At 41.8% G+C, this 25747-nt stretch overlaps 1 protein-coding gene across 6 annotated transcripts in view; it reads left to right on the top strand.

Annotated features, from left to right (window-relative positions):
• Positions 1-25747, top strand: part of SGK3 (serum/glucocorticoid regulated kinase family member 3) — a 117516-nt gene that overhangs the window by 6009 nt on the left and 85760 nt on the right. For 2 of the 6 annotated variants that reach the window (XM_075583889.1, XM_075583926.1), the window contains exon 2: positions 16955-17016. The exons of 1 other annotated variant lie outside the window; for it this stretch is intronic. The gene's annotated coding sequence lies outside the window, so the exon portion shown is untranslated. Of the gene's footprint in view, positions 1-8084; positions 8165-16954; positions 17017-25747 lie in introns of all 6 variants that reach the window. 3 more of the 6 variants (XM_075583911.1, XM_075583902.1, XM_075583893.1) reach the window with 3 other exon arrangements.

The raw sequence follows: 25747 nt of genomic DNA, 5'->3' as shown, positions 1-25747 counted from the left end.
GTGTGTCAGTGTGTGCAGTGTGAGCAATGAGCAGTGTGTGTGCAGTGTGCAGTGTGTGTGCAGTGTGTCAGTGTGTGCAGTGTGAGCAATGAGCAGTGTGTGTGCAGTGTGTGTGCAGTGTGTGTGCAGTGTCAGTGTGTGCAGTGTGCAGTGTGTGTGCAGTGTGTCAGTGTGTGCAGTGTGAGCAATGAGCAGTGTGTGTGCAGTGTGCAGTGTGTGTGCAGTGTGTCAGTGTGAGCAATGAGCAGTGTGTGTGCAGTGTGCAGTGTGGCAGTTTGAGCAATGAGCAGTGTGTGTGCAGTGAGTGTGTGCAGTGTGTGCAGTGTGCAAAAAAAAAATGGATTTTTTTTTTTTTTTTTTTAATTTTTAATTTTTTTTTTTAAAAACGGGAGCCACGGGAAAACCGCGTTATAACCGAATCGTGGTATAACGAGGCGCGTTATAACGGGGTTTAGCTGTATATATATGTATGTATGTATGTATGTATGTCTCCCTTTCTCTTTTTAATCGGTGTTGTGTAAACCTTCCTAAAATGTAATCCAAAGATCTTTGCCCTAATATAGACCAGATTGCAAATTTAGGTTAGGCACAGTATCAAGGCACTATATGGTGACGACCTTACCGCTCAGCCTAAATGCTTAATGATATATAGTATCACTAGATCACAACGAGGTGCATAAAGGGAAAACAGTCATAAATATACCAAAAGTGATCCCTGAAAGGTAAAAAAAAAGTCCCTAATAAATGCACTCTGAGGAAAAGAAAGGGAAGACTGTATGTCAACAAGATACCAATAATAATTTAGGCACAGTATCACTACTTTTTTTTTTTAATTGTCAATACAGTAAACACGGTAAAATAGTTGGTACAGTATCCTTAGAATAGCCCGGTAACCATGGCATTGGTAGTGTGCAACATGGTGCCAGTATTGTATGAATGCAAATGAAAAATATTGTTATAACCCCAACAGTGAAGAATATAACGGTCCCGGTCCAACATGGGACCTTCCATCTCCTGATGTTGGACCTGAAACGTTAAACCACCTGGGAAGCTGGGTGGGGTGCACGCGGGGGTGGGAAAGTGACATTACTCTATAGGAGAGTGGCCAAGCCACAGATATATGTTGTTGCATGTCAGCCATTCATATGTGTTATCATAAGTGTATTATCATTAACAGGTGTAGCCATGCATGTAAAATGGTCTGCAGTTGTCTCCTCTGCTGGCAGTAAACCTGGTAAGTTACAGGGATGCCAGCAGTAATCATGGAGGTTTGCCCTCACACCCTGGTGAGGTGCCCTATGTATGGATGGGAGTGGCTACATGCTCTGAGTCCACAGTTAGTGACCTCAGAGATGTGCCTGCCTCCTGAGGTATATAAGGCACCGCACTGCCAAAAGTTAGTGTTGATGCTGCGAGGTGAAGTGCGGAGCAGTAATTGATGAGATGGAATCAATGTGCCCACTAGTGCAGTAACAAGTGGCACTGTTCTATATCCAGCCAGAAAAGGCTGGACCTGGCACAGGGGTGATCTCCCTGCGAGGGAGAGGGGATCCCACTCCATTGGGAGGGCGTACCTTTTTAAAGGGGAGGACGGAAAGATGTGCGGCTGAGCTGTTAACTGTGAAGGGCAGCTGGCCCATACCGCATCAACAATAAAGATGGCTTGTTCAACGAGAACCCCATGGTGTGAGTCTGAAATTACTCTCCAGGGGCAATCACCACCAAGAAGGAGTTCCTCATCAGGACCATCTCCTTGCAGACGCATAGATCCTGATGAGGTGGAGGCGCTGCACGTGATGTAGGTAGGACTCGCACCCACTACCTCAGCTGCCTGTCTGGAGTGACAATCCCCTAATATCATCATGCGGGAGACTCAGGAGTCCTGTTGCCTACAGGTGCACCACCAGACATGACCATGTAATGTGGGCGGGTTAGACCACACGGGCCAATATGAGATTGGGTGGGTCAGACTGCAGGGAATACCCGTTACACAGGTATAAGATAAGGTTCTGCCATTACGTATTAGTAAACGGTTATCAAGTGGAAGTGTGTTATCGTTATTCTTACCTAGGGGAATCTCACTTATTGGGGATCCTGGGTAAGTGGGGGCGCTGCCAAGACCCTAATATTACCCCAGGCTCCCAGTTAGCGGAGGCCCAGATCTCGCTGAGCCAGCAGGTACATGCAGGACTAGTAGTCGCTCTAGATCAGCAGGAAAGAGGGCTACACATACATACATTGAAACATATTAATAAATGTTGATAAAGACATATATCAGACAAATTAGTTATCGTATGTTTTGAAGTTAAGCTTTAAGGCCAACTTTTGAGCATAACTTAAAATATTAAGCAGCTTTGCTAAATTGTAGAACATTGTTAAATGAGTACTTTTACATTATTGCGGCTTAAGTCATACTGGACAATTCCCGATTCCTATTAGAAAGACTGCAACATGTATAATTTATCTGCTTTCTCTCAGACATAAGTGGTGACATTCGAATACAGGAGTTGAGAACCCCTGTTCTAATAAAAGCCAGAGGGATACGATGTAATCTGCTTCAATTTCTCTGCTACTGTAAATCTCCTTGATAGGCGCCACCACGAGGTGGCCTGTATGACTCTAATATGTTGTTCATGTGTTGTCCTACAGCAGTGATCTATAACTCTCTCCTTCGAGAACCCTGACCAGACAGACCATGGTTGTGGTGATGGCCAAAGAGCAATCTAAATATCATATTTAATCTAATTGCCAGTTAACTCCATGGTCATTTATTAAATGCGGTGTGGCTGCGATTTCCAGAGGTGATGGTTACAAACAACTCCCCTACTGAGCCCCTGACGAAGCACCAACGTGCGAAACGCGTTGAGATCATTCGAGGTTACGCAATCAGCAACTTCAGCAGCAATAGCCAGTGTTGTATAGGGAGGAGGGGAGACAGTAGCAGGTGCTGGTTGCGTTCGGACTTTACATTTGCGATTGGCGCCTGCCCTATTTTCTGGATTCGACCCAGAGCTATTTGCATTTTCATAAGTTTACATTGTATTATATTTACTTGCCATTTAACCTTGTTTTCCTCTGGGTATACTCTTTGTATATTATTTGCACGCTATGTTGCTATTTGCCTGATTAAGACCAGTATAAATGGTCCTTGTTGGACATATAATGTCTGGGTATTGTGATACCACTCATACCCTGGCAGCAATTGGCTTGTCAGTTGTTGATGTACTTTGTGTGTATGTAGATTAATAGCCATTGTTACATGGTCAGTGTGTTTTTTTAATATATATATATATATATATATATATATATATATATATATATATATATATATATATATATATATATATATATAATCAAAAAATAAATAGATAAATAGATGATACCGTTCTGTGGCTAACGAAATGCTTTTATTTGTGCGAGCTTTCGAGATACACTGATCTCTTCTTCCGGCGATGTTACAATGAATGAAGCAAGCAAAAGCTATACTATAAACAGTGTCTATTGGAATGTTATCTGTGCTGGTCCTTCACCCGGTGTGGATGTGTTATATGGCTGGACGTGGCTTTCCACCTGTCACTTGAAACCCCTTACATACCTTCGCTACAGCGATGATATCCTCCTGATTTGGACCTCTGGCGAACATGACCTCCTACAGTTCTATGACAACTTCAATACGTTCCACCCGACCATCAACCTCAAACTCACCCATTCTCCGGATGAAGTACATTTCCTAGACACCACCATTACTATAAAGAACAACCAACTACAGACTTCTGTATACCGCAAACCTACAGACAGAGCCAGCTATTTGAGCATACACACCAAACATGCAACCATCTACAGTCAAGCCATACGATACAACCGGATATGCTCCGACACAGCAGACAGAGACCAGCGGATTAAAGCCTTGAGATCAGACTTTATAAACCGTGGGTACAACCACAGAATTGTAGACCAGCAAATTCACAAAGCCACCAGAATACCAAGAATTGATCTCCTTGAATACAAACAGAAGGAGACAAGCGACAGGGTACCTTTGGTGGTCACATATAACCCACACCTAGGAGCCCTACGCAAGATCGCCAGGAAACTACAACCCATCCTCCAGGAAGATACAAGACTGCAACAGGTCTTCCCTGAAGCACCCTTATTATCATACAGACAACCCCATAATCTCAAGAATATTATGGTGAGGAGTAAAGTATTCAGCAGTACAACTGAATGCGGGACAAAACCATGCCAGGACCCAAGATGCAAAACCTGCGCAATGCTCTACACAGCGGACACAATACAAATACCACAAAGGAATCGGGAATACAAAATCAGAGGAAGGTTCACCTGTTCCTCCAGCAATGTCGTGTACCTCATCATGTGCATGAAATGCCCAGGGGGCTGCTACTACATAGGTGAGACAGGGCAGGGGCTAAACAAGAGAATGAACCTGCACCGCCACAGCATCACACGCGGAACAAGAGACAGTCCTGTTGGCGAACATTTCTCTGACTCTGGCCATAAGATGAACGATCTGAGGGTTGCCATACTCAAAGGTAATCTTAAAACACCGAAAGAGAGAGGGTTGCATGAATACAAATTTATGCAACTGTTCGGGACACTTAGCAGTGGCCTAAACAGAGATCGAAATGTTATGAGTCATTCCTGACACAAGTGAACTCTCTTCCCATGAGCGCTATAGGCCATGTCTGTACATACTGTGCTATATGTATGCACACACAGCTGTCTCTCACACATACTTATACTCCTTGTTTTTCCATCCCTATACACCAATAGGGACCACATAGTATCCACACACACTTTTAGTTATGCTACTAACTCTCACATTTCCACACCCACCCACACCATTTATATCCCTCTCACTCCACACACACCTTGTGTAAAGCACTGTATATACTGTGGGCTCTCCATTCATGTTAATTCACACTGATACACATACACACTCTTTCATCACTTGCTTTCAGGTACCTTTTGACACCTGCAGCCATATAACACATCCACACCGGGGGAAGGACCAGCACAGATAACATTCCAATAGACACTGTTTATAGTATAGCTTTTGCTTGCTTCATTCATTGTAACATCGCCGGAAGAAGAGATCAGTGTATCTCGAAAGCTCGAACAAATAAAAGCATTTCGTTAGCCACAGAACGGTATCATCTATTTATTTTTTGATTATTGAAGCTCGACTAACAGGGTACTGATACCTCTACATATATATATATATATATATATATATATATATATATATATATATATATATATATACATATATATATATGACTGTATGTTCATTTGCATGTCTTAGACAGGTCTGCAACCCAGTCTTTCCCCAATTTCACCCAGCATACAGCGCTTCCACTGCAGCAAGGGATTCTGGGAAATGACATGCAAATGAGCACTCAGTGCCACCTTTTGTCTCAAGCTCGTATTACACAAGCCAATCCTCAATGTGTAATACGAGTTTGAGACAAAAGGTGGCACTGAGTGCTGATTTGCATGTCATTTCCCAGAATCCCTTGCTGCAGTGGAAGCGCTGTATGCTGGGTGACAATGGGGAAAGACTGGGTTGCAGACCTGTCTAAGACATGCAAATGAACATACAGTAATATTTACAGTGGCTATATATATATATAAATTTATATAAATTTACCAAGCAGTAATATATATATATATATATATATATATATATATATATATATATATATATATATATATATATATATATATATATATATATATATATATATATATATATATATATATATATATATATTACTGCTTGGTAAATTTATCTGATAAATTGTATTTATCAATATATTTCTTCTGATCCCGTGGGCGCGTTTTCCTTCTCTTTCACTGCCCTACTCTAATTAGAGATGTATGGAAACCTTTTCACATGTTCACTTCAACAGCTGAACTTTGCACTTTTGCCGCTTGTGAAGTCTTTAAAATTTTGCACGGATTCGCCAAGCTTTAAAAACGTGATTTTCCGGAGAGAAAAGTGCTTGAAATCCTTCACTGCAAACACTATAACTGGAGCATAGACACACAGAAATACACCATTAGCAGATATGGAGTTTAAACTGGAATTTAGCTGCATTGATACTGACATTGCGTATGTGATGATCAACGATAACTAAATCTGACTGAGTCAAGCGATGATGATGCATTGATTTACTGAGTTGGCTATAAACAGTGACAGTGAGGATGCTGCTGGCTGACAGGCATCATGCTCTTTGTGCAGGGCAGAGGGTGTGCTAAGCCCCCGGGCCACGGCTATTTTTACCTAATCCTGAAGGTTAGGAGTCCCCTCTGCCTGTGTTTCACTGTATGTAAGTGCAATACATCTAGTGGGAGGGTGCTGAACACAATAGCACTTCAACCAACCCTCAAGGTGTGCCGGCTCATGTCTGACCAGGTGCCGGCTCGAGCTGTTGTATATGCTCGTATTTCTGTAAGTTTGGTGAAAGTCGCAAACTTTTGTAACAAAATGGTGGAAAATGACAAAACCTACGTGGGTAAAATGTTTCTCGAATATTCACATTTCTTGGAAAAAAACGTGACAATGTTCACGAACCCAACGGCAAGACATTGTAACTGTTAGCACAATGCATTACGGTTTGTCAAACCGTCGCAGTTCTGTGAATCGTTGCACGTGGAAATCCAGGAACTCATGTTGAAACGGTAGTAGTTTGGCAACACTGAGAGTCACCGGCAGAGATGTGCGAAATGCCCAGAACTTGCTTTGCAATTTTCTTAGTAACGTTTATGAAAATGTCTCAATCTAGAGAAATATTTTTTTTAAAAACAAACAAAAAATCAACAAAAAATTCACATAAATATATATATTTTTTAACAAAAAAGGTCACATTGTTTTTTTTTGGTTTTTTTTCCCCCCCTAAATATTTTGCAGCAAATTCATAAACTTTTGGGAACTGTTCGCACATCTCTAGTCACACGCCTTATCCCTCAGTTAGGGAGTCAGACATTCACTACAGCAGAGGTCCTGGGGAAGAAAAGCATAAGCTTTCTATTGGAGGCCCAGTTTGACATTGAGTCTCTGATAGATGTACTAGTTAAGAATTTGCTGGCAGCCATGTTGATTGGTCTGCTGGCTCCAAAGTTGCCAGAGGCCATTTTCCAACCACCATGCAGCCCTGAAAATAAATGAATTGAAATGGAGGTACTGTAGGGTTGGGGCACCTGTGCTCTGGGAAACCCATGCAGAAAAGTTGGAGAATTGCTACTTTAACCTATCCAGCACTTCCCCCATCACGCAACGCAAGTGAAGGAGGGTTCTGCTTACGTTTCAATGGGACTGCCCGCACCGTTGGTGCATTCAGCCCGAAAAGCCCCCCCCAAAAAAAACAGCAAGAGGTGATGACGTACCTGCTGCGTGATAAAGGCCTCGGCCAAGCCAGCGTCCATGACTTTCCATGGTACGTCATTAGGGCACTGTAAGGGTTAACTCAACTTTTCCTGTATCAAACATTCCATAGCAGTAATCATTGTATTGGAAATTAGCAGAGAAATAGAAGCCAATGGAGCAAAAATTTATTAGAAAACCTGATTTTGGAATCGACTGAGAATGAATTCACCTTTAACTCCTGTGTTGCCAGAGCCGCTTGTAATACAGTGCAATGAATTACAGGCCTCTCTGGCAGTTGACGAGTTATCGTACATGTTGCTACCACAGATGTTTCATTTTGTGCTGCTCGAATAATAAACACCTCCTTGCAGCTGGTCTCACATTTGCCAGCAATGTCCCCCATGATTAATCTGCCCCTCTTTACAAATTCAGTGCCTGAAAGCAGTCCCCAAACTGTGCGGAAATGTCTAATATGACATCACCCCTTCATAGCTGTTCAGCACCAGCATTTCACATCATTGGGAAGGGTAGGTTGCATACCAAGAATTAACACTTTAATGAAATAGAAAAAGCCGTGTTAGTCCAGTTGCGATAGGGCAGAGTAAATGACTCTTCAGTATTAGGAGATACCTTTTTTTATTTGGACTAACAATTGATATTATAGGACAAGCTTTTGAGAGCTCTCCCTCTTATATTATAGGTCAAGCAATACTTGTCCAGAGGAAGAGAGAGAATTTTTGAAAGCTTGTCCTAAAAAATCAATTGTTCAAGTACAAAAAGGTAACGCCTAATACTGAAGTCATTTACTCTGCCCTTTATTAAACAAATTCTGATCTTAAATGTAAGTTATTGGACCACTGATGTGTGGAATGATTGACCCTGTCTGCTAATGAGTGAGATTTTACTCTGAGGTCCAGATTCAGAAAGCGCAGTTAAATCAGGGCTCATAACATGACGTTGCCTAAAACAGGACTGCACATTATGTTCACATAGTTTAGCGCGTATCCTCAAAGCTAATTAAGTACAAAAACAATGGCTGTTCCATATCTTAATAGCATAGACTTAATGCCACGATATTGGAGCATAACGTTGTGTTATCTTCCAGTAACGTGACCATAATTGTTTCAGCATTAATGCGATCCAGACCCTAAACTTGGGCTTGTGCTGCAGTGGCGAGAAAGAGGAGAAGCAAATAACATTGGATATAACACTGTGCTAGTTAAGGCCGCGGGCATGGTCAGCGCTTAGACGCTGACCCGCGCTGAGCCACGCTCACGCTTGCCAGTGAGCCCCTGCAGCCGCAATGAGAGCGGCTTTAGCAGGTGCTCGCGCAGGCATGCGGAGACGTAGCCGACAATTTTTTTTTAGTTTAAGCGCTCACGGGAGCGGGTGGCCGGTCACGTGAGCGGTTCGCCCAATGTGGGCGAACCAGCTCCGTGATGTCACTGGCCCGCCCCCAGGCACGCCCCCGGAGGGCTCTATGGACTCAGCCTAACTCATGCCTACAGATGCAGCGGCCGTTATTCGCACAAATCTTGAAATGGATTTTGAGATCTCCCCGTGATCCGCACAAGTTTTGCCGGGGGGCAGACTATAATGGCCCATCGGATTAACACAGCAGGGGTCCCGTTATGGGGTGTCAGTATCTCCTATGCATGGAAATGTCTCGCATCACATGACCGGGGACTTTTCAATGCATAGGAGATTCTGGCCTATTAGAGTTAACACCATGCTCTTCACGGGAGAAAACAACATTACTTAACATTACGTTCTTGTCCTTTGAAGATGCACCATTAGCCTTAATATCAATTAAAGCTGCAGTTCAAGCTCCCGTTTTTTTTTTTTTTTTTTTTTTTTTTTTTTTTTACTTCAATAGTTTCATGTGGGCAATCTCTACTTACCTAAAGAACTGCATAGCTGCCGGTCAATTCGTTCTCCGTCTATTGATCGGCGAAGTTTGGCGACATCTTTAGATCTGGGGAATGTAAATGGTTGCTATAGGAACAAGAATGCTTGTTAAAATAGAATACAAGAAAATTGGTCTTTCAAAGTTGTTGTTTTTTTTAAAACAGCAAATGCTAAAAGTATTTTTTCTTACTTCAGAACTGATTTATTAAAAAAAACACACATGCAGGATATTGCTTGAACTGCAGCTTTAAGTCACGTAACAGAGGTTTGTGGATCTGGGCATCAGTGTTCTATCTATCACGACAACAAACAGATCCACGTATGAATGACCTTTTCCATTATTTGGCCTTGCTTGTGTTCATGACTTGAGGAGTGTCAGTATCAGCACTCAGTGAGGCGTTAAAGGTGCAATCAATGTAAGCTGACCAACAAGCAACATTTTGTAAATAACGTAACCATCGAATTGTCTTCCCTAAATAAATGTAAAGATCAGTCTGCTTTTGCTTTTTTGGAATTTAAGCACAAATTGCTTTTCTACCCTTATCCCACCCTGTGCTTATTAGATATCCTGGGAAAGTAAGGAAAGAGGAAGGAGTAGGGGATTTGCCTGTGCAAACTCTTGTTGAGCATACAGTGGCAGCAGATAAAAAAGGAAGTAGCGACAGGAAATCAAAGGCCTCCTTAGTCTCATCTCACCGTGTTCACAAATTAACTTAAAATAATGATAAAAAGAGAACCTAAACTACAAAACAAGCGCTCAACCTATTACTAATCCGTGATGATTTTAACAAAATGAAAGTGAATCAACATAACCATGTGCAAAAAATGATTAACCCAAACTGTGCAAGAATAACCATAAACAATGGACCCCACAACCACCAAGATTGAGGGGGAAGGGAGGGGGGGAGGGCTGCCTAGGATTAAATATGAAGCCTTTCCATAGGGCTATAAACGAATTGACAACAAAGAGAATAAAGTCCTTGGCGCACTACCAGGTACTTAAACCTGGTATGTTGTTCCCAGTTCTAGGAATAAAGGAATAAGGAACAGTCCTTAGATCTTCACAGGTAATCTTCCAGAATTCCTTATGCTGGTAAGTATATATCTGAAATCGGACAAGACAAGAAAACCATTGCGCAATACTCTCTGATAATGGAGATCCCATCCACACAGCCACTAGCTACTTACATCAAAGTAGATAGAAAGAGGCCTTGAAAGGTATCTTTAGCTGGTGTTCTGATGTACACAATTTGATGTAGTGGGTCTTCAGGTGTTAGCGCCCTCTCCACATGGATCGATGACAGTCCCAATACGCATATAAGATAATAAAATGCCAATGGTGTAGTACAGTACAAATTTAATAAAACAAAATAAGATCAAACAGCCAGTGCACTCACATGCTATACGACCTTACAAAACGGATTACAACGTGCCGTCCGCAGGCTTGAGGAGCTGTTGCGCGGTGTGTGTGGAGGCTGGACCCCGCGTGTATCTCCTCCTCGCGGCCGCGACTCAGAGTGCCAGGTCCACCTCAGATGACATCACCATTCACCATACCTGTGAAGATCTAAGGACTGTTCCTTATTCCTTTATTCCTAGAACTGGGAACAACATACCAGGTTTAAGTACCTAACTTAAAATAATGATTTAAAAATGCTTATAGGTGGCAGATTTTGGTTACAAAAAAGGCATCAATCACCCAGAATAAATCTCATATTTACTAAGCAGTCTGCTGCCACGAGACACTTTCCAGTGCTTGATGTCACTTTTACGTACCATTGGGGTAAATAGGCTGTCAGGCAGCAGGGCTCTTCAAATAGTCCAAAGGGGCTAGATCAGAAAATATTTAGAAGTAGAAGGGCCACGTGACTATTGTGATGTAATTCCAGATACATTTAAAGTAGCAGTTGAAGCAATATCCTATATGTGTGTTTTTTTTTTTTTTTTTTTATTACATCAGTTCTGTACTCTGAGAAAATACTTGTAGCATTTAAAAAAAAAATGTTTTAAACATATTTTTAATGTTTCTAATGTAGGATCCAAAGTGACAGCCCCCTTCCCCTTCTGATACGCTCTCGCTCTTGAGTCCTGCTCTCTCTCTAGCAGTGCACCAATTGTATCTAGTAACTGCCCAGTCAATCATATTCCAGGACTACATTGCCCACAATGCTGTGCAAGAACTGAATTAAATAACCGGAGCAAGCGATCGATTACAAGAGAACGGATCGATCTGCAGTTTAGCTAATCACTTGTCAGTGTGCAGATTGTATTGATACACATATTGAATGGGAAAAGAAAAAATATATATTTTTTTATTTTTTATTTTTTATTTATTTATTTTTTTAAACGGCAGCTTGAACTGCAGCTTAAAGACTTAAAAATGCTTTCAACATGTTGAAATAATAATTTCAACATGTGTACCATATATATTTACATTTCCTTAATTTTCAAGTACGAGTCGGTGTGTAAAATTGCATTTGGCTGCATGAAATTAGCAGAAGTGAGAAGTCTAAACACCGCATCAAGATCCATCAGGTAAAGAGCCCTCGTCTCCAAATAACCCTTGAAATGCCCATTCTATTTTCACTATGGCCTCTCTACCTCCCTTATTGCTTCATCTCACTCCTGCAACACTTCTCCCGAGCTGCCCACCTCTCTCCGCAATTCCCTACCACGTTCCATCAGACTCTCCCCCAGCTTTCAGACATTTAAAACTCTCTAAAGACTCACCTTTTTATTGAAGCCTATATGGCGTACTCCTAACAGCTACCACCACCACCCCCCCTATTGGGGCCAGAAGTGCGGTTGGACCAAACTTCATACTATCTAACACCCCATAATATCCACCCCCCAAATTTTAAGAGGGGATCAGCTGTGCGGCTGGACCATACCCCACCCTGTGGCACACTCCTTCCCACAATGAGCAGCCACTTGACCTTTTTGTTCCGGTGTTGCCCCTTATTGCCTCTAGATTGTAAGCTCTCACGAGCAGGGCCCTCATTACCTCTGTGTCTGTCTGCGCTTGTTTGTCCTTCTTTGTATGTCATTCTATTTATGGAATTTATATCACTCTGTTCCACCATTGTACCTCGCTGCGGTATATGTTTACTCTTTATAAATAGACTTTCTAAGGGCCTTATTCTATACCTGCTAAAGCAGCCTTTTGGGCTGCTCTCGCCCAAAGACCCAATTGACTTCAATAAGCAAGCCAGCCTGAGCGACTACTTTGGCACATATAGAATTACTCACCTAGTCCTATTTCTGAGTATAAGTAATTTTCTCCATGTTCATAATTTCCCATGTGTGACTATGTAATAAACTTTCCTGTGGAGTTGTAGTTGTTATCCAAAATTAGGCCAATGTGATTATAGCAGTCACCAACATATGAGAGATCAATCTATTCTATAGAGAATATTTATAGGGGGCCATTCTTCCCAAGAGAACAGCCCAGGGGTTTCCAAGTGAGCGACGTTTAACAATCTTTCCTCATGTCATAGAGGCAAAGTTAAAGCCTCGAAGGCTCAGCACAGGTTTAGGTGAGCCAGCACAGCGTTCAGCGTCAATCAATCCTTTACTCAGTGTAACTCAGCAGCTACAATGGATCCTTGTGACATTTCCTATTGTTACAGTTTGCAGCTCAAACTGCTGGGTACATTTGCAACAAATGATCACAAACAGGAAAGTGTTGCAAAGACCTTGCACTGCTGGGGAGGTGGGCTAAAGCAGCGGTGCGCAAACTGTGGGGCGCGACCCCCAGGGGGGGCGCGAGACTGCCGACGGGGGGCGCGGGGTTTACAGAGGCCCCGCGCGCTTCCCGAAGGCACTTAAATTAAGTGCCGGGGGAGCTGCAGGGCCTCTGTAAACCATACTTACCCGTGGCTCCGGCGGCTTCCTCCCGGCGTCGCCATGGCAACGCCGGAGCGAGGGTAAGTTGGGGTTGGGGGGGGGGCGCGGGAGTGAGGGGACAGCCGGCAGGGGGGCGCAGGGAAAAAAGTTTGCGCCCCCCTGGGCTAAAGCCCGCTATAGAAATCAAAGGATGCTTTAAAACTCATTAAAAGTTGCATTCAGAGTTGAATAATAAAAAATAAGAAAATGTAGTAAGTATTATCTAATACTACAGAACTGTTTAATTAAAATAAAAATAAAAAACACTCACATGTAGGATATTGCATGAATTGCTCCTTTAAGGTTACTATGCTGTCTAAGTAATGATTGATCCCTTTGTGCTTTTCTAAAAACTTATTATAACTGGGACTGTCCGGGATAAACCAGGACAGTTAGTAACCTTAGGCAAACTGTAAGATAAGACGGGGCACAGCTCAGCAGGAAATCCTCTCCAGCTGACAGTAAGGAAACTAAGGGAAGTAAATGTTCCTTTATTATCTCTATTGCAAGGTTGAGTTAGTATTTAAAGACTATTTTCTGCACATCAATGCAATTGTAATGCATATAAAGGCTTTGGTTTCATTTTTAATTTATTTCACCTTATTTTTCCTAACCATGCATTTATATTTTGCTGCAATAACCACCATGATTTGCTCTAATCACAGGACACGATGTTTCATCTGCATCAATTTTTATGCCAGCAGCAGATGTATAGAGTTTGTTAATCTTAGTTTATGACGCAGATGTTTTAGGAGCAGAGGTTAATGGCACCTCAGACCTCAGGAGTTTTTGTTATGCATACAGCATAAGAAAATGCATCCGATATGCACACAACTTATTTTTTTTATTTTATTTTTAAATACTAGTTTTAGTGTGTTTTCATCAGATTCTGTAATAATACAACAATGAGATCACACAAAGAAAAAAAGAGGAGTGGGGAGGGAGGTACTAAAAGGAGAAGATAAAAGGGGGGCACAGGAGTTCTCAACTCAGATCAGGGGTACAGTTGTATATTATATTAACCTATATTGACCTGACGTCACGTGACCCCAGAGCGTCATTTGACGCCGCTAGCAGGTAGGAGGGGCGCGAGCTCCGGAACACACAGTCTGGGGGGGGGGCGCAGCAGGAAAAGTTTGTGCTCTCCTGCTCTAAGGAGTGGTAACGTGATCGTGATTAGCCAGAGGGGCCTAAAGGGTTAAACTTTAACACTGTATAAGCAGAATAAGGTGATCAAAGAATTATCGGTGGTTAATTATTACCACGTTGGTTCCAGGCTTTAGAATGGGCCTTCTGCATGCATTGCAGTGTCTTTTTGAAAGCACAATAACTTAACGTTAAGGCATGTTTTCTCCCTTAAAGATCATAGGGTTAATTATAACAGGCGTTAGTGATTATGACATGCAAATGAGGCATTAACATATCATCGCATATCCACACAAGTCTGCTAACATTAACATAGGAACTTAAAGTTACGTTAGGTAGGTAATACATAAACTTGGCGTTACTCACATTCACACCATTAAATAAGGCTTTTACAGGGGCTGGATGGGTGTAACCCCACAGTTAGGTATTATTTAACTAACATGGCATTATTTCCAGTGTTATTTCCCTCCCCTGTCTTTCTCAGCTTGAGCTAAAAACCTATTTCACGGTCTTGGTTGGAACAACAGCAACACTGGCAATGTCAAGTTATTGGAAGATAATGCAACAATATGCTATAACAACATGAAGCTAAGCCTATGCTAATGAAATGTAGAATGGCCCGTGTGTTTGGATATAATTAGCATTAGCGAACATTACGTCTGTTCCTGTCTTAGGCAACTTCATGTGATGAGTCCTGATGTAACGGAGCCCTGTGGATCTTGCCCACAATCCACAATGTTATCCATTTAAGCAGTGCATTTTAAGGCATGGGCTAACTGGGCTGTAGCCCTGGACCTTCCAATGGCCCCCAACCTTTCAGAGGCTCCACAAATATTATGTCCCAATGATGGCCACAAACTGCAAAGGCGAAAGATCTTTTTACAAGTTGAAACGTATTAAAGCTGCAGACCAAGCAATATCCTTTATATGTGTGTTTAAAAAAATAAAACAAAATCAGTTCTGTACTATGAGAAAAATACTTGTAGCATTTAAAAAAAAACCACTCTGAAAGACATTTTTTTTAATGTATTCTAATGTAATAAGCATTCATGTTTTTATAGCAACCATTTACAAAGTTGCATCCTCTTCTCTTCTTCTGAAACAGGGTCTGACACACTCCTTTTTGAGCCCAGTCCTCTCGCTAGCAGTGCACCAATTGTATCTAGTGACTGCCTGATCACATAATCTTCCCCACAGAACTTTGCATCTTTTGGTCCTCTTCTGCTGCACTGGCAGCCATTTAGTGAACCCCCAAGCCGAATCTTCGCAGATCGATCGGCAACATAGCTAATTACCTATCATTGTGTGGATTGCATTGATGCCCATATTAAAATGGCGGGGGGTGAGGAAATAATAAAATAAAAAATGTCAGCTTGTACTGCTGCTTTAAGAATGAGCTCCGCTGCTGCATGCTTCAACCGAGATTGAACGCTCTTTCCTTGATGACATCACATCAGATATACGTCATAAAATCGAATTTGATGATGCTATTTGTGACTTTACAAATAATAAAAAGAATTGAAATAGTAGGGGGGGTGGGGGAGGAGATGGGGATAGCACTCTTGCTTCAGCTTAATGTAAGAGGTTAATGATAACACAGGTGCAAAAGGGGAATCAAGAGATAATGGTAGAAAAATAGAGACAGCACACCCTTTTGAAAGCACTCAATGTGTCAATTGATATGGTGATTAATTTAAAAAATAATTTAATGATATTAAAGTAAAAAAATAGTTATTGAGGCAAAATATGTAGCCAAGGTGAACAAAAACACACAACATAAACGCTATATACACTAACAACAATGACCAGTCCAGGTGAATATCCTTGTCTCAATAGTAACTCAAATAGAGTGCTAGAGACAAAGCATAATCAAGGATATATAATGTATTACTACAAGACTGAGCATTTATAGTGTTAAAAAGCCTGTATACAGTGTAACAGGTTGCGTGCCGACTGAAGTAAAAACCTATAGAAGTAAGTCACGCGTATATGCTCCCATGTGTTCTGCAAATGAACACTATGTATAGATAAATACTGATGTATTAACTACAGTGCACCACGCCTATCTTATAGGCACACAAATTGTGTAAAAATGCCTAAAGGCACGAATCGGGGTTCCTATCCAGTTATAGCCTCATGAAGGAATAGTTAACCTGGTGATGAACAAGTCCCTATAGTATATAGATATATACATACATGTACTAAGCTAATATACAGCAAAAAAATAATAAAAAGAGAGACACGTACATACTGTATTTGTATTTTGTGGGTGGGGACCCACAAATTCTTAAGACGGCTATGCATTTATGAAAGTGCTATAAAAGGGAGCTGTGTAACAAGCGTTGTAAATGGTTGGTTTATTGACAGATAGATGGTAAGCGAGTACTTTTCAGGGTGAATATTTTAGTGTCAGAGTAGTGCGCAGCAATTTAGCATTTCATGAATAAATTAGTGATTGTGAAGTTATTACACAGGGTGTGAGAGGATATTGTATGGCAGCTAATATAGCATATGTCTGTGATTTCATGCTATTATGCTTTTTCTTGAACATTTCAATACAAAAGAAAAAATATTAGTAAGTATGATTAATTATAATATAAAAAATAACAATGGCATTTTCTTTATTCACAGTCCCACGACGACTCATTAGGGGCTGGAAACGACTCAGACGATGTTCACCTTTGAATGGTGAGGTGGGTGACATACTAATTACTTTTTTATGCATAATTTGCATGCAAGAAATGACTATCAATCATCGCTGTTGTCACAGAGTTTTGCAACGGGACAGTGAATTGAAAGCTCATTCGGCAGGATTCCCAAAGGGATTATTGGAGCTCAATCCAGCAGTAGATTGAATGACGGATAATGCTGATCAAGCTTCGGTTATCCCTTATCAGAGATTCATGAATCCCCCCCCCCTCTCCACCCCCATTGCGTTGCCTTGTTCCATGCTTCCTTATGGCGTTCTTCTTCGTTTTATAAAACCATCCCGTTTCTTATTGAGCAGAAGGATTTAGTTTAGCGTGAATTTGCTGAGCGTCGCTCCGTGCGCACCACAAATCCGCATGCAGCCAGCACAGTGAGAATACCTTTTTGTTCAACAATTTTACGGCAAACGTATGACGTTTTTTGGATGCATGGCTCCATTTTCTTCTTGTGTTTGCATCAAACCGTTTCCTACATGGGATGCAAATTATTAGCCTGAAAAGATTGCCGTGCAGACTTGGTAAAACATTTTGACGCCATAACATCCCAATAAAAGTGACGCAGTCTTTGATACATCTGATTCTAATCATTGTGTCATGTAACTCTATCTGCTTCTATTGACCATTCCTAACTCGCAAGCTGATGCAAAAAGTGGAGCAAAGACCTTATGAAAATGATGCAATTTACATCAACGTTGCTCACAATATGCTTGTTATATCACCCCCGTTATACAGATTTTGAACTAGGATTGTGGTTTCTTTTGCTTATTTGGTCACGTACAATATGGCGGTGCTCACGGGTGTCTGCTTGTTGAAACAAACTCAAAGAACGTATGAGTGCATTTGGCTTACTTCGAAAAGTTTAATAACCCTAAATAACCAAGTGTACTTATATTTACGTGGTGTGGAAAATGTATACGTCTTCCTTTTCTGCTGAATTTTGCATATCTGCTACTTACGTTTAACTATTCGATTAATGATGGCTTCATACTATGCAAACACAAAGGACAACACAAAAACAACTGTCTGATAGGACTGTTTGTCAGTCGAGAAATCTACAGTCCTATCAGGCTATCTATCGACAGTAGATAAATCCTGAAGAAAACCTTCAAAGCTTTTGTTTACCAAGGAAATGTTACAGGTAATCATTTTAATAGCGGAAACCACCCTGAGATGCCGGATAATCTCCTTTATCCACATCTGTATGTAAATAATACATTCTTACTTTATCTGGCCAAGTAAACAGGAAGCCTGCTTTAAACATCCTATGTGATAGGCTTTCATTATTAAAATTAGTATATACTGTATTTCAGGATGTCACGGAATAGGCGTAGCCAGGGAACGGCACTGACACTGTGTATAACCTGACTGCACTATACTCTGACTATCTTTTGGGCTCAATATGTGGAGGATTCTACATGTACTATACATGAAATACAAATATTGCTGTTTTTCACCATTATCTCCTAGTATACAATGCTTCCACTGCAGCTAGGGATTCTGGGAAATGACATGCAACTGAGCGCACAGTGTCACCTTTTGCTACAAATCCATTTTAACATGTAACCCTATATGCTTATGCCTGCCACATTATACAGCTTTTCAGCACAGCTGGGTTGAAGAAGTGCGTAGCCAGTAACTGCATCACAGACAGTTGATCTTACCTCTTTGGTCTCATCGGTGTTATGATGGTTTGGGCTTTGGAAAGTGAAGCTGGAATAGGTTTCAACCACATCATTGCATATACATGCAAACCTTAAACTTAGGCCAGACGATACATATCTTACCAGTCTTTGCATTTTACAACTCACTTCTCAGCCCAGAGTGGCACAGCTCCGTGGCCATGTGGGAAATGGTCTTTACATAACATCCTGTTTCTAGAACTTATATTTTCCTGTATTGTGTATTATTTCCACACATGCTAGTTCCTCAGACTTTGACTATCTGCAACACATATCCAGTCCTGTGATACTTACCTATTGTGTGAAACTAGGTAATGATTTGGAGTAAATTTAAAGTAGCAGGCCGTGATGTTCTTCCTGCGGGGACTCCCCGAACCTGAGATATTTGCACTTTTTGCACCGGAAGAATACTTGCCCGGTGGTCATGATACAATGACCTCTGCGGTCAGCCTTACTCTAGTAACCAATTAATTGAGAGCCGAGACACTAGTATGTTGCCCCCTAACCAGTTCCTGCTTTTTTCGACCAGGATTCCTAGGAGCCCTTGGGTTCTGCAGGCATCCCTAAAGGGTTCCCTGCAATTCTTTGGTCATTTGGAAATTGTATCAAATACAGAAGAATTTACAATGCATCTGATCTCAGACGCGCTCTTAGAGAGGGTTGGGGTTCCTTACAATGCATCTGATCTCAGACACGCTCTTAGAGAGGGTTGGGGTTCCTTACAATGCATCTGATCTCAGATGCGCTCTTAGAGAGGGTTGGGGTTCCTTACAATGCATCTGATCTCAGACATGCTATTAGAGAGGGTTGGGGTTCCTTATAGTGCATCTGATCATAGAGTTGCAATTACAGATGGTTGGGGGTTCCTCATAATTTCACTCAGAGTTCCATAACCAAAAAAAGGTTGGAAACCACTGTTCTAGGGTCTGAATTTACCATGCTAACCTGAGACTGCCCTGGGCTCTGGGGGAGAGCCATTTTGACCTCCCATAGACAAAATATTTCAACTGTTCATACCTTCTGAGTGAAGCATAGTATTCTTATAATAAAAACATCCCGCAAAATGGCAAGAAGAGATTAGTTCAAAGTAAATATTTAAAAACATGCAAAAAAAGTGGCTGCTTTTAATGCTCACCGGATTAATGGGTATTTACACGAGAACCGTAGCACCTCCAAACATATTTTATTGGGCTGTTTTACACACTGAGTTTTTATAGCTTGAAACCCACGCCAGAACACCCAGGAGGATTCATCGTATGAAGAGCTGGTGAGAACGTATAAGCAGCATAGATATGAGATCAGGACTAAAGTCAGCGAATGCCATGGACTATTTTAGGAGATGAAAACTAGATGCTTGATGCTGATAGGGGGGTTAAGTGAACTTAATTATTTAAAAATATTGCTCTGCTTTCATTTGCAATTGGGACTCTGCGGTTGTAATTGGGATTGAGGGTCAATTTTGTAATTTTGTAGCTAATTCAAGGATTTGCACTGGTTTTTTAACCGCTTCAAAGGTAGTCAATACCGCTATACTATTAGTTCTTCCATTGGTAACCCTCCTTACCCGGCTCTATAGGAGTTTACATCGCGTTGAACTACATACATGACAATGCTCAGTCTCTCATACCTGTTCAGGGTGCTTGGTCGTGCAGGCTGGGGGTGTGATATGCAGATAAAATAAGGATGGGTGCCAGGAACTTTTATAGTATTGTATTGTATGTCTTTATTTATATAGCGCCATAAATATACATAGAGCTTCACAGTAGTAATACATGTTGTAATCATATAAATAACAAATAATATAAATAACAGGTCATGGGAATAAGTGCTTCAGACACATTGTAAGAGTAACATTAAGGAAGAGGAGTCCCTGCTCCGAGGCGCTTACAATCTAATTGGTAGGTAGGGGAACGTACAGAGACAGTAGGAGGGAATTCTAGTAAGTGCGTCTGCGGGGGGCCAAGCTTTATGTATCATGTGTCCAGGCTGATCCACAGTGCTATTCATATGCTTCTTTAAGCAAATGTGTCTTAAGGTGGGTCTTAAAGGTGGATAGAGAGGGTGCTAGTTGGGTATTGAGGGGAAGGGCATTCCAGAGGTGTGGGGCAGAAAGTGAGAAAGGGTTAAGGCGGGAGAGGGCTTTAGATACAAAGGGGGTAGAAAGAAGACATGCTTGAGAAGAACGCAAGAGTCAGGATGGTGCATAGCGAGAAATTAGGGCTGAGATGTAAGGAGGGGCAGAAGAGTGTAAAGCTTTAAAAGTGAGGAGGAGAATTGAGTGTGAGATGCGGGATTTGATCGGAAGCCAGGAGAGGGATTTCAGGAGGGGAGACGCGGAGACAGATTTAGGAAAGAGTAGAGTGATTCTGGCAGCAGCGTTTAGGATAGATTGTAGGGGAGACAGGTGAGAGGCAGGGAGTCCGGACAGCAGGAGGTTGCAGTAATCGAGATGGGAGAGAATGAGGGCCTGAGTCAGAGTTTTAGCAGTCGAGTAACAGAGGAAAGGGCGTATCTTTGTGATATTGCGGAGAAAAAAGCAACAAGTTTTAGAAACGTTTTGAATGTGAGAGGAGAATGTGAGAGAGGAATCGAGTGTGACCCCTAGGTAGCGTGCTTGGGCTACTGGGTGAATGATCGTATTTCCAACAGTGATGTGGAAGGAGGTAGTAGGGCCAGGTTTAGGAGGAAGTATAAGGAGCTGTTTTTTCCATGTTAAGTTTCAGTCGGCGGATGGCCATCCAGGATGATATTCCAGAGAGACATTCAGAAACTTTGGTCTGTATAGCAGGTGTAAGGTCAGGGGTTGAAAGAAGAGCTTTAATCACATCCATTTATAAGGCTCCCCATACAAAGACATACTTCTTATTAGACATATTAACTGGTGGCAAATCATGAAGTTACTCTGTGCTTCTTCCCCTTGTAGCTCTCACTCCTACACTGAGTAAACCCATTAAGGCTGTTAACCCCTTATATTACTTAGTAGTCCCCAGAGAGGGGCTACACTTAGTTAATATCTTAACAAGATATGTACAAATACAGTACAATTATAAAAACATGACTCAACAATTACATAATTTTAAATGTGAGAAAAATAAAAATGGGTAGTATGCTGCATTATATTACACCAACAATAAAATGTTAAATATTAACTATTTTTTTCCTTTTCTTTTTTTTTCACCTGAAATGAAATAAGGGACCGATACTGCTGTGACTCTTTTTTTTGTTGTTGTTGTCTACACTTACAAGTATTACATCTGAAAAAGGGGCAGTTTGTACCCAGAAACGCTGAGCACTTGCTCTTGCTTCACCAATAAATGATCTGAGTTGACCTTTTTATTAGCTGTGTCTAACTTCTTCTTTTTCTATTTGGATTTACAATTTCAAATAGCCAGCAATATTATACATGTTTACATTCTTGCATAGTGGCATTCCTGACTTCCTATCAGTTTACTTCTCGCCCATCACACTCTTTGTCTTTTATACAAAAGGCAGATTATAGCTGTGCCACTGGCTGCAACAGATATATTGCTAAGAAGGATAGTCAATGTTTGTCATGTTTGGCTCGGACATAATAATATTTTACACAGCATGATGTTCATGATGGTTCCCGTTGGTAGCTATCTATGATTGTCTGTTCTAGCTGGTGATAAACAGCATATGTCCGGGGTTGGCAACTCCAGTCCTCCAGGGCCACCGACAGGTCAGGTTTTAAGGATATTCCTGCTTCAGCACAGGTTGTGCAGTTTTCGACTGAGCCTTTGATTGAGCCACCTGTGCTGAAGCAGGGATATTTATTTATTTATTATTTATTTATCACGTTTTACCAGGAAGTAATACATTGAGAGTTACCTCTCGTTTTCAAGTATGTCCTGGGCATAGAGTTATGACGACAAATAATACATGGTTACAAATACATAGTTACATAAGTGAACAGGATATACATTACATACAAGACATTGCATGCACAGTTAGAGATAATATATATTTATAGGCGTATGTAACAGTTACAGACCAGGTTAAAATGTGAGACAGCTTTAGTTTTGAAAGACCTTAGACTGTGGCTGTGGTGGATGTGAGAGTCTCCGGTAGATTGTTCAAGTTTTGGGGTGCACGGTAAGAGAAGGAGGAGCTGCCGGATACTTTGCTGAACCTTGGGACCATGAACAGTCTTTTGGAATCAGATCTCGGATAAGTGATGCATGTGGTAGGGGTGAGGAGCTTGTTCAGGTAGACGGGTAGCTTGCCCAGAAAGTATTTAAAGGCTATACAGGAAAGATGAACTTTGCGCCTAGACTCAAGTGATGACCAATCTAGTTCTTTGAGCATTTCACAGTGATGTGTGCTGTAGTTGCATTGGAGAACAAAACGGCATATTGAATTGTAGAAGGTATCAAGTTTGCTAAGGTGGGTTTGGAGTGCCGAGCCGTATACTACTGTATGTCCCCATAGTCGATAATTGGCATTAGCATCTACTGTGCAATACACTTTATGACCAGCAGACTAAGGCTGCAGCCACGATGCCGCTCAGCGCGCTCATGCTTGAGAGTGGTGACATCACCAACTCTCAAAGCATGAGCGCAGTCTGTCCTGCAGAATTTTGCGAGCGGGGTGGCGTGGCCAGGGGCATGTCATTGGCTGGATCGGGGCTGTTTCTGTGTGTAGTGTGTGTGTGTGTGGCTGTGTGCTGTGTGCATTGACTGGTGCTTATTGGTTGCTGAAGGGTCATGTGACCCTACAGCGCGCTCGAAAATCAAATTTCTCGGTGTCTCCCCAAGCGCTTGGCTTTGGAGAGCGTACGTGCCCATGCGAGAGCGCGCGCGCAGCGTGAGCGTAACCGTACATATTGAGATTCACAGAAGTAAACGTGCCAACCACGCTCAGCGGCAGCGTGGATGCAGCCTTAGGCTGAGTCCCCAGTCTTCACTGTGGCACGTGCGCCCGGCGGGGGGGGGGCATGGCTGTGGGTTTGCGGGGGCGTGGCCATGATGTCCCACGGCTGGTTCGCCCTTATTGGCTGAACCGCCGGCGGGGGCGTGGCCACGTTTCCGTCGCAGATGTTAATTTCAAATTCCCCTGCCTCCCTGCAAACATGTCGTGCACCGCTGGGGAAATGTGCGCGACAAGGTAGGGACTGGGATCTGCCGGACTGGGGGGGGGGCGGGGCTTGATAGCACAGTCACTGTAGAAGTGACTGGGGCCGCCCCCTTAGGAGGATCTATTCCTGTATAGTGCACCTAGTTTGGCATAGGTTTTCGATGTCAGGGTATCAATGTGCATCCCAAATTTTAAATGGGAATCAAACCATATGCCCAAGTATTTAAAACTAGTGACAGGTGTTAGGGTGGTGTTAGCGTTGGTTCTGATCAGGAGCTCAGTCACTGGAAGCTTTAAAAATGTAGCCTTGGTCCCAATACCATTGTTACAGTCTTGTCAGTGTTTAAAAACAGTTTGTTTTGGGAAATCCAATTTTCAAGTCTCAAAAAGTCAGACTGAAGTATGTGTTCAAGGTCGGAGAAGCTATGGCTGTGTGCATATAAGATTGGCATCTGCATACATGTGTATTGAAGCTCCCTAGCAAACTTTAGGAAGATCATTGATGAACACTGAGAAGAGTAGGGGCCCCAGAACAGAGCCTTGCGGGACACCACAGGTGATATCCAAGGGGTTGGAGTTAGAGCCTGAGATAGACACACGTTGGGATCTACCTGATAGGTAGGACTGAAACCAGTTTAAAGCATGCTTTCTTATACCAGAGCACTGGAGTTTGTTAAGCAGGATAACATGATCATCAGTAGCAAAAGCCTTTGAAAAATCTAGGAATATTGCACCAGTGAGTTGCCCTGAAAGCCTGGATTGTTGGTGGCTCTTGAGGACTGGAGTTGCCCACCTCTGTTGTAGAAAAAAGTGTCACTCACACGGACTTAAATAGTAGCACAAATATTCATTTATTCAGATGAACATTTAGGTCCTACATCTGGACCTTTCTTGAGAAATACTTTTGCTACTATTTAGAAAGTCAATGTGAGTGCCACTTCATTCTACAGAGATATACACATCGTTGTTCCAGCTGAGCACCTGTGCCATTTCGTCTTTCTCCAGTTATCGTGGGTGCCCCATTTTCCTCGGAGTATTGTAACCATGTTTTAGGGATAACCAGCAAATCACACTTTCGTTTATAAAATAGGTGTGCTTGGTAATTCATATATTATTCCTCAAATCTGGTTTGGCTGGGAAGTTGAGAAACACTGAGTTAATACACAGAACAAAACTGCAGGTACAAAGAATCCTTGTTCTGAAGTGATGACTTTCCAATTTGTTGCTGTGCTAGGACTATGGACTATATTTACCAAGATGTCTTCTGCTGTAAGACGCGTTCAAGCGCTGTTCGGCATCAAAAAGCCCATTCAGGTGAATTGGTTTTAAAGTGTCTTCCAGCACCCGAAGGTTTCTTATGGCACAAAACTGCCCAGTGAATATGGGCCCATGTGTATGTAATTAATGTCTATGTTTGGCGAGAATACCTGTGCTGTTGGTTGTTTTTTTTTTTAATTGGCCATTTCCCCCCCAAGGCCATGTTAACTATCAGTCCTGATTCAGAAGGCACTGGCTGTAAGGTTTGTAAATATAACGTTTTGAGGTCTATGCATCAAACTAAAAGTGGCTGCAAAACTACTCAATGGAAAAAAAAAACACATTAAAAGCTCCTGATACATAGACGAGTTTTAGAAAAAGAGGATGGGGAGGATGATTTGGTTCTTTCCTTTCCCCTCAGTATAGAATGATATGACCAAAAAAAAGAATAAGTCCTTTTCAAGTACTGTGAGCAGGAAAACACAACTCTCTTTAAACTATGTCAAAATCTGATTCTCGCAGCTTGTGGTTTTAGCTCAAATGGACCTAATATTCAATTAATAGACTCTATTGGGATGAAAAAACATTCTACAATGAGCATTAGTGAAAAATAAATGCAAACAATGTGATAACGTCGCTTGTTGCACAGTTTTAAATGTTCTAATTTTGTACATTAGATAATGAAA

Source organism: Ascaphus truei, chromosome 2, assembly GCF_040206685.1.
Source record: "Ascaphus truei isolate aAscTru1 chromosome 2, aAscTru1.hap1, whole genome shotgun sequence".
NCBI lineage: Eukaryota > Metazoa > Chordata > Amphibia > Anura > Ascaphidae > Ascaphus > Ascaphus truei.
Note: the sequence above shows the minus strand (reverse complement) of the source record. Positions and strands in the feature narration are given on the sequence as shown.